General features: G+C 36.2%; 2 long non-coding RNA genes across 3 annotated transcripts; one reads left to right on the top strand and one right to left on the bottom strand.

Annotated features, from left to right (window-relative positions):
- The first annotated feature begins 368 nt into the window (after window positions 1-368).
- On the top strand, window positions 369-2,028 carry LOC130498900 (uncharacterized). Of its 2 annotated transcripts, XR_008937935.1 has the most exons (3): window positions 371-979; window positions 1,075-1,507; window positions 1,632-2,028. It is a non-coding gene; the product is annotated as an uncharacterized LOC130498900 (long non-coding RNA). The 2 variants fall into 2 exon arrangements; XR_008937934.1 differs by having other exon boundaries at window positions 369-1,507.
- A 4,336-nt stretch (window positions 2,029-6,364) lies between these two features.
- LOC130499248 (uncharacterized) lies at window positions 6,365-7,589 on the bottom strand. Its single transcript, XR_008938130.1, has 3 exons — window positions 7,339-7,589; window positions 6,928-7,031; window positions 6,365-6,837 (listed from the first exon to the last, which is right to left on the bottom strand). It is a non-coding gene; the product is annotated as an uncharacterized LOC130499248 (long non-coding RNA).
- Between the last annotated feature and the right edge of the window lie 2,704 nt (window positions 7,590-10,293).

Below are 10,293 nucleotides of genomic sequence, written 5' to 3'. Positions count from 1 at the left end.
AAAACTAAACTAGATTACATATCAGATCAGCAGATTTACCGTTTTTACTGCAGATCCGGGCTGGGGTTATAAATGCAAAAATGTTTTACATAGATAACTTTTCACGAATTAGTAAAACATGTGTAATGTTGCTAACTAAATGGATGTGCTTCAGATATTATATACGCTTTAATGTGGCATAGCGTGCTTACAGTTTTTTTTTTTTTTTTTTGAAACTGGCTTTCAATATAAAAGAGCAAAAGAAACAAAATGTTTACAAGCCTAACAGGCCTTAATGATCTTACACAACCCATAGTTTAAAACTCATAGTTAGAAACTTCATTTAGAATAGCCCATAGTTAGCCCAGACCCAGTTGTAATGTCTTTGATGGTAGTAGAGGAGAGGAACCGGCGGAGAGTTCGAAGGTAGTATGGACAGGTACAGCGAAGGATGACCGATCATTCATCTTGAATCCAGAGTTGAAACATGGCAGAGGAGAGCTTCGGATTTGATTGTCTGAAGCTCTGTGTCCTATTCCGTATCTGACGACCGATGAGCTTGCTGAGAGCATCAACCGACCTAAAGGAGTTAGCGTGGAGGCGAGAGTTCCGTTTGTTCCATAGCCAGTAGAGAGTAGCTTGCCAAGCAAGAAGAGTAAGGAGCCTTTGCGGTCGCCGTGATTTCTGCCTTGGCAGCGATTGCATCTGCCGCAGTGTTTGATCCCATTGTCTGAGTGGTTGCAGGGAGCATTGCCTGGCGATAAGTTCCCATAGATCATAGCTAAAAGGGCAGAGGAAGTAGATGTGATCACGAGATTCGTTGGCACTGTTGCATAGGAGACAGAGCGGAGAGACAGGGAGGCCCCAATTTAGAAGCCTATCTCTCGTCGGACACCTATCAAGCACAACCAGCCAAGAGTGAAATTGTTGCCTAGGGATCCCATAAGAGAACCAAATCGCTGGAGCCCATGAGACCTCATCAATCACACCTCGCAAATAGGTATACATTTCACCCGTGGAGTACCTCGCTTTGACTGCACCCGCAATCTCCCATTCATAATAGTCTGGATTGACTGTGAGAGTGATCGTTGTTAGGTACGCATGGAGGAGTAGTTGAGGTTCTGATCTCGCTGCAGGGAGGTGCCATGCTCCTCTTCTATAAAGCGACGCCACCATTGCCTTGTCTGAGATTCCTAGTCTTGAAACATAGTTGTTCAGCGCTTGCGCCAGACTCCCAAAAGGTGACCAGTTGTCGTGCCAGAACCGAGCTGCCCTTCCATCTTCCAGTCGAAGTTTGATCAACGGGAAGACCACCGTTTTAAGCTTAAGAAGCTTGTTTGCCAACCATGAGTATGAGGAGCTCGGCTTCGTGGTCCAGTAGTTATGAATAGAACCTTTGAGAACTCTATCTCTGAACCAAGCCACCCACACCGATCCAGCTTTGAAGAAGAGCAACCAAATGAGTCTAATACAGCAAGCAAGGTTCCAAGTTTGAAGATCTTTAATTCCCAGCCCTCCCTGCTCCTTAGTAAGTACACAGTTCTCCCAAGCAACTCTTGCATTGTTGTTGCTCTCGATATTACCTTTCCACAAAAACACACTACAGAGAGAATTTATTCTTCTTATAACCGCTTTTGGTAATATGAATGCAGAGCACCAGAAGGTTGTTATGCCTGAGATTACAGTCTTGATCAGGAGCAAGCGACCAGCAAATGAAAGAGTCTTTACCGTCCATGAAGAGAGGCGCTTTTTTATTTGATGAAGCAATGGCTCACAGGTGACAGCGTTCAGTTTCTTTGAGTTTAGGGGAACACCAAGATAGCGGACCGGCAGCGTTCCACATACTATTCCAGTTGAGGCTTGAATCGTGTATATCTCGGCGTCCGATAGTCCTGAGGCATAGAAGCTTGTCTTCTGCAAACTGACCTTGAGTCCCGACCTTTGCTCAAACTCATGGAAAATATTTTTATGTGTTTGGCTAAATGAAGTTAAATAGAAATTTTTTATTTACTAATATTTTTACAATATTAGTAATGATCAATATATCAATATCGATTTGTTTAGATAATTTTTGAAATTTAATTAATTAATTTAAATAGATTTTAAATGCAATGGTAGAATCTATAAATAAAAAAAACACAAAAGGAAGTACTAAAAAGAAATTTCAAAACCCAAAAAATCTATACCTGAAAGAAACGGCTTGTACCTAAATGGGTATCCGAATGTTTATACCTAAATGATTTTGTAAAAAAATAAAAATATATATATTTTTATGTGTTTGGCTAAAATAAGTGAAATATTTTTTTAATAGTAATTTTACATATTAATAATGATGAATATATGGAGACATCAATTTGTTTAGATAAGTTTGGAATTATAATTAATTAATTTAAATTGATTTTAAATGTAGTGGTAAAATCTGTAAATAAAAAAAATTATAAAAAGGAAATACCTAATTTTTTATTAATGCAATGACTAAATGTGTAAATAAAAGGAAGTAAATATACTGCTATCCATGTTTCCAAACAATTCTCATTTAATATTGTTATCCATGTTTTTAAACAAACCTCCTTTTTAAACTGCAATCCATGTTTCCAAACACACTAAATGTTTAAAATGCTATCCAAGTAACCAAACAAAATGATTTTGTACTTGAGTTTTAATAAGATAGATTGGTTATAAATAGAGTGGTCCATCTATCTTATATATTACTAAGAATCCCTTCCAATACCCGATATGGGACAACTATGTGTCTAATACGCCCCTCGAGATGATGGCTCTTTGAGCGTCAATCTCGGAATGTTTGGGCAATGATCGATGGGCCAAATTTGGGCCAGATCGATGTAGAACGGGTTGGTTGCGTGGATCGGGCTCTGATACCATGTTAAGCTAGACATGCTTCACACTTAAAACCAATTGGTTATAAGTAGAGTGGTCCATCTATCTTATATATTACTATGAATCCCTTCCAATACCCGATATGGGACAACTATGTGTCTAATACTTTATGTCTTCCAAATAATTTGCAAATGCTGGTTATTCTTCTTGTTCAAAAACTATCTTCACCAACTAAGAACAATCTGTTGCAAATATAACAGTATACTGCCTTAGATTCCGCATACATTCCATTGCCCAAATAAGAGTCTCTAACTACGAGTGAAGTGGTGACTGATTCGCTCTTGTATTACTCGCTCCCATTAAACCATCAAAACATTCCAGGGTATTATACCACTCTTATCCTGAATAGGTTTCCTGATTTTTTCATGATCCATCCGTAAAATACTACCTACCTGAGATAAGTGGTATTGTTGTTTCTACTGGTAAACAAGTTCGATCGATTTCCTTTGTAAGTGAATTATGCGCCTAAGCCCCAAGTAGTGGCTCTGTTTCCGTCAGTTGAAGACTATCTCTATGATCGACATCCAGTTTGCTGAATACTTGTTATTTGATTTTCATATGTACCACATAGGATGCATGCAAATTGATGTTTCTTTAATTCTGGAGAAACTTTCAAAACTAAATAATCCATGTTTGCAAAAAGTGGTTTAGTGGGAAAGGTATTTGGATTCGATGGAATCTGTGAGAGTGCTTAAACCTGAATCGCCGGTGGACACTCAAAAACACACATGGTTTTTGGATTCTCCAGGTTCTCCACGTCCTGCATAAATTGTAGCCCTTTTGCTCTTAAATGTTTCTTAATCACTAGACATCCTGATACTAATTGCCATAAAAAGTGTTTCATCTTAGGTGGACAACTTACTTTTCAGTAGAAAGCTTTTAGTGGAGCGATCGATGGACCAAACTCTGGTAATATTCTTTCTCTATCTGGGTACACTCGTTCTAATTGATATCCAGATTTGACCTTGTGCCTTCCATTATTAGTAAAATGCCATCCTTCACGATCAGTTGTCTGAAATCTATTTAATGAGATAATTTCAATGATTTTCACATTTCGAGGATCCACCAGATTCCGAATTACCTATAAATTTCATGTTTTCGAGTTCACATTGATGAAACAACCACTGTAAGATCCGTGTAAAGATTATGTTATTTTTTCTTTGCTTGTTTCGGGCAAGTGAATGGAAACCAAAAATCATTTCATACTAAGATAGATGATTCTGATCTCATTCCTTTGATTAGCCATTTGGTATTTAAAGAAGTAGCAGATGATTATTAAATTTGGATAGTGAGAACCTCAATATAATAAGAAAGGTTACAATTTATAAGATGTTTTTCTTTTGATTTTTGTACATAAGAATTATGGTGTTGGCATCTGAAAAATGAAAAGCAACTGAGAAAATATTTTTTTACTAGGCCAATTTTAATGGAATACCAAAACAACAAATTGGTGTAATTTCATATGATCTAATGGAACACCAAAATTGATACTATTCCACCAAATATGGTGTAACACTATTCATCACACCAGATGTTTTATATACATATTTTATTGGGAAAATTTGGAGAAATGCACTCCAATAAGAATAAAATTTGAAAACTACACCATTATTTAATTTTTTGAAAAATACACTTATATATATATAAATTTACCTAATTGCCCATTTTTAATATTTTTCTGTTTCTAATATATTGTTTAAAATTGATTTTTAAAATGTATCACTACAGAATCTACCAATTATTCTTTTAATATATCTACACAATATATTTCTCATATCTTTTTAATAATATCTTAAATTATTTAATTGTTTTGAAAAATTATTAAACGAGAACACAGGGCTAAAGCTCTGGCTACAAGCAATGGAGCAACAAGCTCACCTTCGTAATGGTAATAACCAATGTCTAATCCTTACTATGCATTTTGATGTCTGTGATCTTAATATCTTGCTTTTGTTTTTTTTACTTGTTAGCTTTAAACTAAGCATTGAGGAAAGAAGTGGAGAGGATGAAGATGGAAACGGGAGAGATCGCTAGTAACTCAGATTCTTACTGGGAATGCAGCAGGTTCAGTATTCTCCTTCAACGTTCATGGCGATACCACAGTATCATCATGGCTCGATCAATAACAGCCAAGATATGATGCAGCAGATGCGAGGGTTCAATCAAAGCCGTCCGATAGAGATGTCGAATTCTCATAGTGTCGGAGTTTCTGCAGAATGGACGGATGCAAGGGCTAGAGATAAGTAGCAATAATAGCTTGAGCTTGGTCAAATCTGAAGACCTTCGCTCTCTGCTAGTGAGAGTAGCTCTGCGTATTGAAAAAAAAAAGAGACTACGGGGGCTGAGAATTACATCTGTTATAGGCTTTTGAATTCATTTGATTTTGATTCACTTTCGATTATTTATCAATTCTAGAAATACCAAGAAAGGACGTATAAAGATTTGTGTTGGTTTGATGTTGTTAAGTTGGTCACTGTGAGTTGTATTCCTATCTTGGGAAGATTACTCAAATAACACTAAATCATGTTTTTATTACTAGATTAATTTCTATCTTTTTTTATTTACTACACTATTTTTTGTACCTATAATACCCTTCATAGCTTTGTTAACAAAAAAACATAATTACAAAAATACCATTATTATTTTTTTGCCATCTCATCAAAAATCTGCCATATATAAGTAAGTTTGCCGGTAAAAATCTTCCACACGAAATAACAGTTTTTCTAGTCTATGGCAAATTTATTATCTTTCGCAAACTTATCAAAACATAATTAATATTGTTAAATACTTTGAGGAACAAGTCTACCATACATTACAACAGATTTATTTATGTTGGCAGGTTTGTTTTCAGCTGACAGTTTTTATATAACAGATTTTTATTGTGTGATGGCAGACTTTTAATATGCGAAAGATTTTTTCACATCCAATGAAATTTTGCTCGTAGACTTTTTATAGTTTGACAGATTTTTTTGTTTTCGAAGTAGCAGATATATATTTTCTTCGTTTATAAATGGCAAACTTTTTAAATAAGTATACTTCCTAGCAGACTTATAAAATTAATAACAGAACTAACTCTGTATCATATCATAGCATATTTTTATGTACGTTATAGCAGACCTTTACAAACTATATGTAGTAACAGACTTTTTGACTTGAAAAACCTGTTTTATGTAAATATTGTTTCTTGTCTAAAAACAGATGGTACAAGCCAGGGTTGAAACTGTTGTTCTGCAGTGCTTGTTCCAGATGAAGCATGAGGGCATAGTTGTTCACCTCCAAAGTTCTCAGCTGTTTCCGGTATTGAGTAACCATTTTCCTCAAACCCTGCAAGACTGACTTTGCCACTTCTTCTACGTCACAACAACTCGTTTGAATAAACCATACTCCTAGAAAATAGCTTCTAACTACTTGTTTGTACGTTAAAGCCAGAAGGTGCGTTGCATGAAAAGTTCATGATGGTTCATGAGTCCAAAGGAATACTGTGATCAAACAAAACAAGAAAAAAGCTCTGTGATTTATAACTTTATGCAAACTTTTTTCTTTTTCTTTGTGTTCTGTCAGTGTTTTCAATCTTGCCTGTAATAATAAACAGTTTCTATTTCGTATAAGTGCACAAACAATATATCACTCTGCATATGTGACGTAATAGAGAGCTCACTATAAAACAGATCCAGGTAGTTCTGCTGGCTCAAAACTCTCTCTAAATCTTATTGTCAGTCGCTCAATCACGGAACATAACTCAGCTATCAAACCGGAGAGAGGAGCTTCTGGTTTCTTATTTTAACAACACAGTTTCTTGCTCCTCGTTCTCCCTCTTCTTTCTCTCTATCGAGCTGCGTTCCGGGAACAAATTTTGTAACAAGAAAATCACTCAAGGCATTTGCATCTTGGTCTTCTGATGTGTCAAAGATCACCATGCCTTTTGAATAAATTCCTGGAGTAGCGGCCTCCTAAAGCTATCTGCAATACATACAACAGAGAAAGAGTTGGAGATTGGAAGGTCTAGAATGGTAAAGTAGTTCAACAGCAGCCTGCTAATGATTCTATTACCTTGCATGGCATCATTCAAAGAAGCTCCATCATCAAAACCAAATGGTCCCGTCAGATACAACCTTGCTGTATATGTTTTTGCACAGTTTGATTTAATCATCTCTCTGTAAAAAGTGTAACAAATGTACACTGTAGTTAGGAAAACATATGTTAAAATCGAAATTACCAGACCACTATGTACAATGATATAGACAATTGCTAGCGTATAATTATGAAACTGAGATGCAACGAAATCCTTATATTACTATCAATTAAGAACAAAACCAGGAACTCTGGAGAAAGGTAAAATCCAATTCAGTGATACCCAGAACCACCAAAATCGAAATTTTCGAGTTTTACCCTTGATTGCATGATTTCTGTGTCAACTAAACAGATTGAAATCAACGGAAGTAAGAGTAGAAAGTCACTTACATTAGATGCAATTCTCAATTTCAGAAACGTAATCTTGGGTCGTCGGATTTGCTTCTCTAATTCACTTTCTCTTTTGTGAATCTGGAGGTTTTAGTGATAGAAAACGGTGCTACGAAGTCAGAATCAAGGAGTCTTCAAGTCACAAAACGAATGAACCTCGATTGTTGAAGAATTGACAATTTAGGATTTAGGATTCATATCTAATGAGAAAAAGGGAAATCGTGGAGTGATAATGAGAAAGGGGAAATCGATAACTTGGCTAAAGATTTTTTTTTTTTTTTACGTGTTTAATGAGAGGTGGGGATATTTGTGTACTTTGGTATCATATTTTTGTTTTCTTTTTTTGTGTGTTACTCTAGTCATTTCTCATAAAATCTGTTGTAAAACTAAGTGGGGAAACTTGTTTCTATTATTAATCTCGACCAGGGGTCTTACATATATATATACATCAGGTCGTGTTTATCCTAAGTGGATAAGTACAACAGTCGATAAGCATTATCTCCTGCGGTCGGTACGGTCCTGGTCGGTCCGGTTATGTCGATCACAATCTGGTACATAACACTCCCCCTTGATCGACACATCCGGTACTGGTTCGTTGCATGCTTAATGTTGCCTCATTAAAACCTCTCCTGGAAAACCTCAAAACCAATGTGGCAAAATGGGAAACCATGGACAGGAAAAAGAGTACAACACATGAACTCCCCCTGATGAATGCATCACTGTAGTAGACACATTTCATCTGGTATCCGAGTCTTCCTGAACGTTGAAGCTGCATGTGACTTGGTGAAGATGATCAACTGGATTCTCCTTGAATGAACTAGTGAATGTTGGACGTCTTGATGTCTTTGGAACTCCATAAAGATGTGGTCAGGATGTACATCTTTGATGCTGATCACTCCATGTCTTGGTCGGACTGATGGCGCTTCGAACGATGCTCGGATGGACTTTATAGTCTGCAATAAAGCTTTACTTGCAGGTCCTTTTAATGTCCAACGGATATACTTTGGTTATATGGCTTTATCAAAACGTGGACATTCAATATATATTGAGTCTTCTGACCCAAACACATACGAACCACTTCTCTTTATATCTTTTGCCCATTTGGATTTATTTCTCTTCGTATGTGCCAATTGTTTTATCCATTGTAGCCAGTCTTTCTTTATTTCCTTTTGTCGATCAATGTTATGTTATAGACCTTGTCTATACACGTCCATTACCATGAGTGTCTAAGGTAAAACCATAAATAATTATTTGCTGCAATGGAACTCATCAAACTATGAATTCGCAGTCAAATGCACTCATGTCTTTTATACATAGCTATCGATCTTTTCTTGCCTTTAGCAATACTATACTTATTAAGCCACGACCAGGTATGCTTCTGGTCACTATCTTAGATTATGGTTCTCACTTTAGGCGTGCTGACTTAATCATTCACACACTCACACGGCTATGATAATTTCTGCAGTTTTACCATATGTAAGACATAGCCTGTTTAATCAAATTGATAACTTGTATCATTGAAATCATTGAACCTCTCTTTAGGTTGGTTTGTTATAAACATAACACAAGGAATTATAATATCCTCTATAGGGATATATGGACTGGTTGTACTAATTATTTTCTTAGTCTATCATTCGCAGCTGCCTTGTTTCAGTCCATGAATAGCTTAGGAACAAAACTATTCTATGAGAATTTCTTCTCATCTTTTTGATACTTTTATCATTTCTTTATCCAGTGATCAATATGCTACTTACTACATTTCTTTCTACTTATATCCAGACCTTTTCGAATTTGTAGTAGCATCCACCACATAGGAGTATATCTCCTTATAATCTGTTCCTTTGGTCTCTGTGAGCATCCTTGTGTAATCAAGCCATTCCTTGATACTTTAAATAGGAATATGAACACCTTAGTCCATGTCTCACGATTTCTTTTCCTTTCCCACACAAAACCTATTTTCACTGGTTTTATCTTATCAGATGATGTTTCTATATATGGCCAATACACCCATCTCTTTTATAGATTCTTTGAATCTTTCTTTGAACCCCCACGGTTTTCTTTAGTCTATGAATGCATTCTTGTATTCTCGTGGGTTCTGATCCTCGCTTATATCTTTTAAACTCAAGTGCTATTTCCTTATGCATCTTTATCTTTTATGTGTCGACACTTCTTTTATAGTGTTCCATTGTGTTCCAGACATGAACTAATCGATTAGAGATTTCATTCTTACTAAGAACCTTCATTTACCTTGCAGTTTGGCGTCCCAAACTACATGGTCTGGTATCTTAGATGTTTAGCTGCGCAGCCTTATCTCAATGTCTGGTCTGGTTTCTCTTATGACCTCAGATATGTCATTTCTATGCACCTTTCTTTTCATTTCTGAGGTTCCTTATCTTATGGAACATATTGGTCTATCTTTAGACTCTATAGCAACTTGATTATGTCTCTTCTAGGACATTAATTTCGTGGTGCTTAAGCTGGTATGACTTAGTCATTCTTTTTCTTTTCTTTTCGGGTCTAATCTGTCTGGCATTCTTTTAGCTAGCTTTGTATGATCTTTCTTTGGACGTCTTAAATCATATTCTCTGGTCCGAGGATCTTGCCAAGACAAGGATGATTAATATCATTCCATTTCTTTATACTTGTACCAGCTTATTTCTTTCTCCCCCTGATGTTGGATAGTCGGATTTAATCATACAATCCGTGAACCTTGCCTTAATCTGATCACCCATATTTGGCTCAAGGTTTCTTATAAAATCGTGGGAGAAAGCTTTCTCATATCCAACATATATTCCCAATCTTATCTCATCTTCTTATGAGGTTCCATCCTAGACGGCACATATTATTGTGGTGGTCTAAACATAATCTCTTAGGATGGTCTATGTCTGGATCATGACCCTTTATCATCTTTAGATGGGAATATCTATGCTCACTTTATATGGCCTGATGCATATT

The sequence above is a fragment of the Raphanus sativus genome, chromosome 8 (assembly GCF_000801105.2).
Source record: "Raphanus sativus cultivar WK10039 chromosome 8, ASM80110v3, whole genome shotgun sequence".
Classification (NCBI taxonomy): domain Eukaryota; kingdom Viridiplantae; phylum Streptophyta; class Magnoliopsida; order Brassicales; family Brassicaceae; genus Raphanus; species Raphanus sativus.
This window is presented reverse-complemented; position numbering and strand designations above follow the sequence as displayed.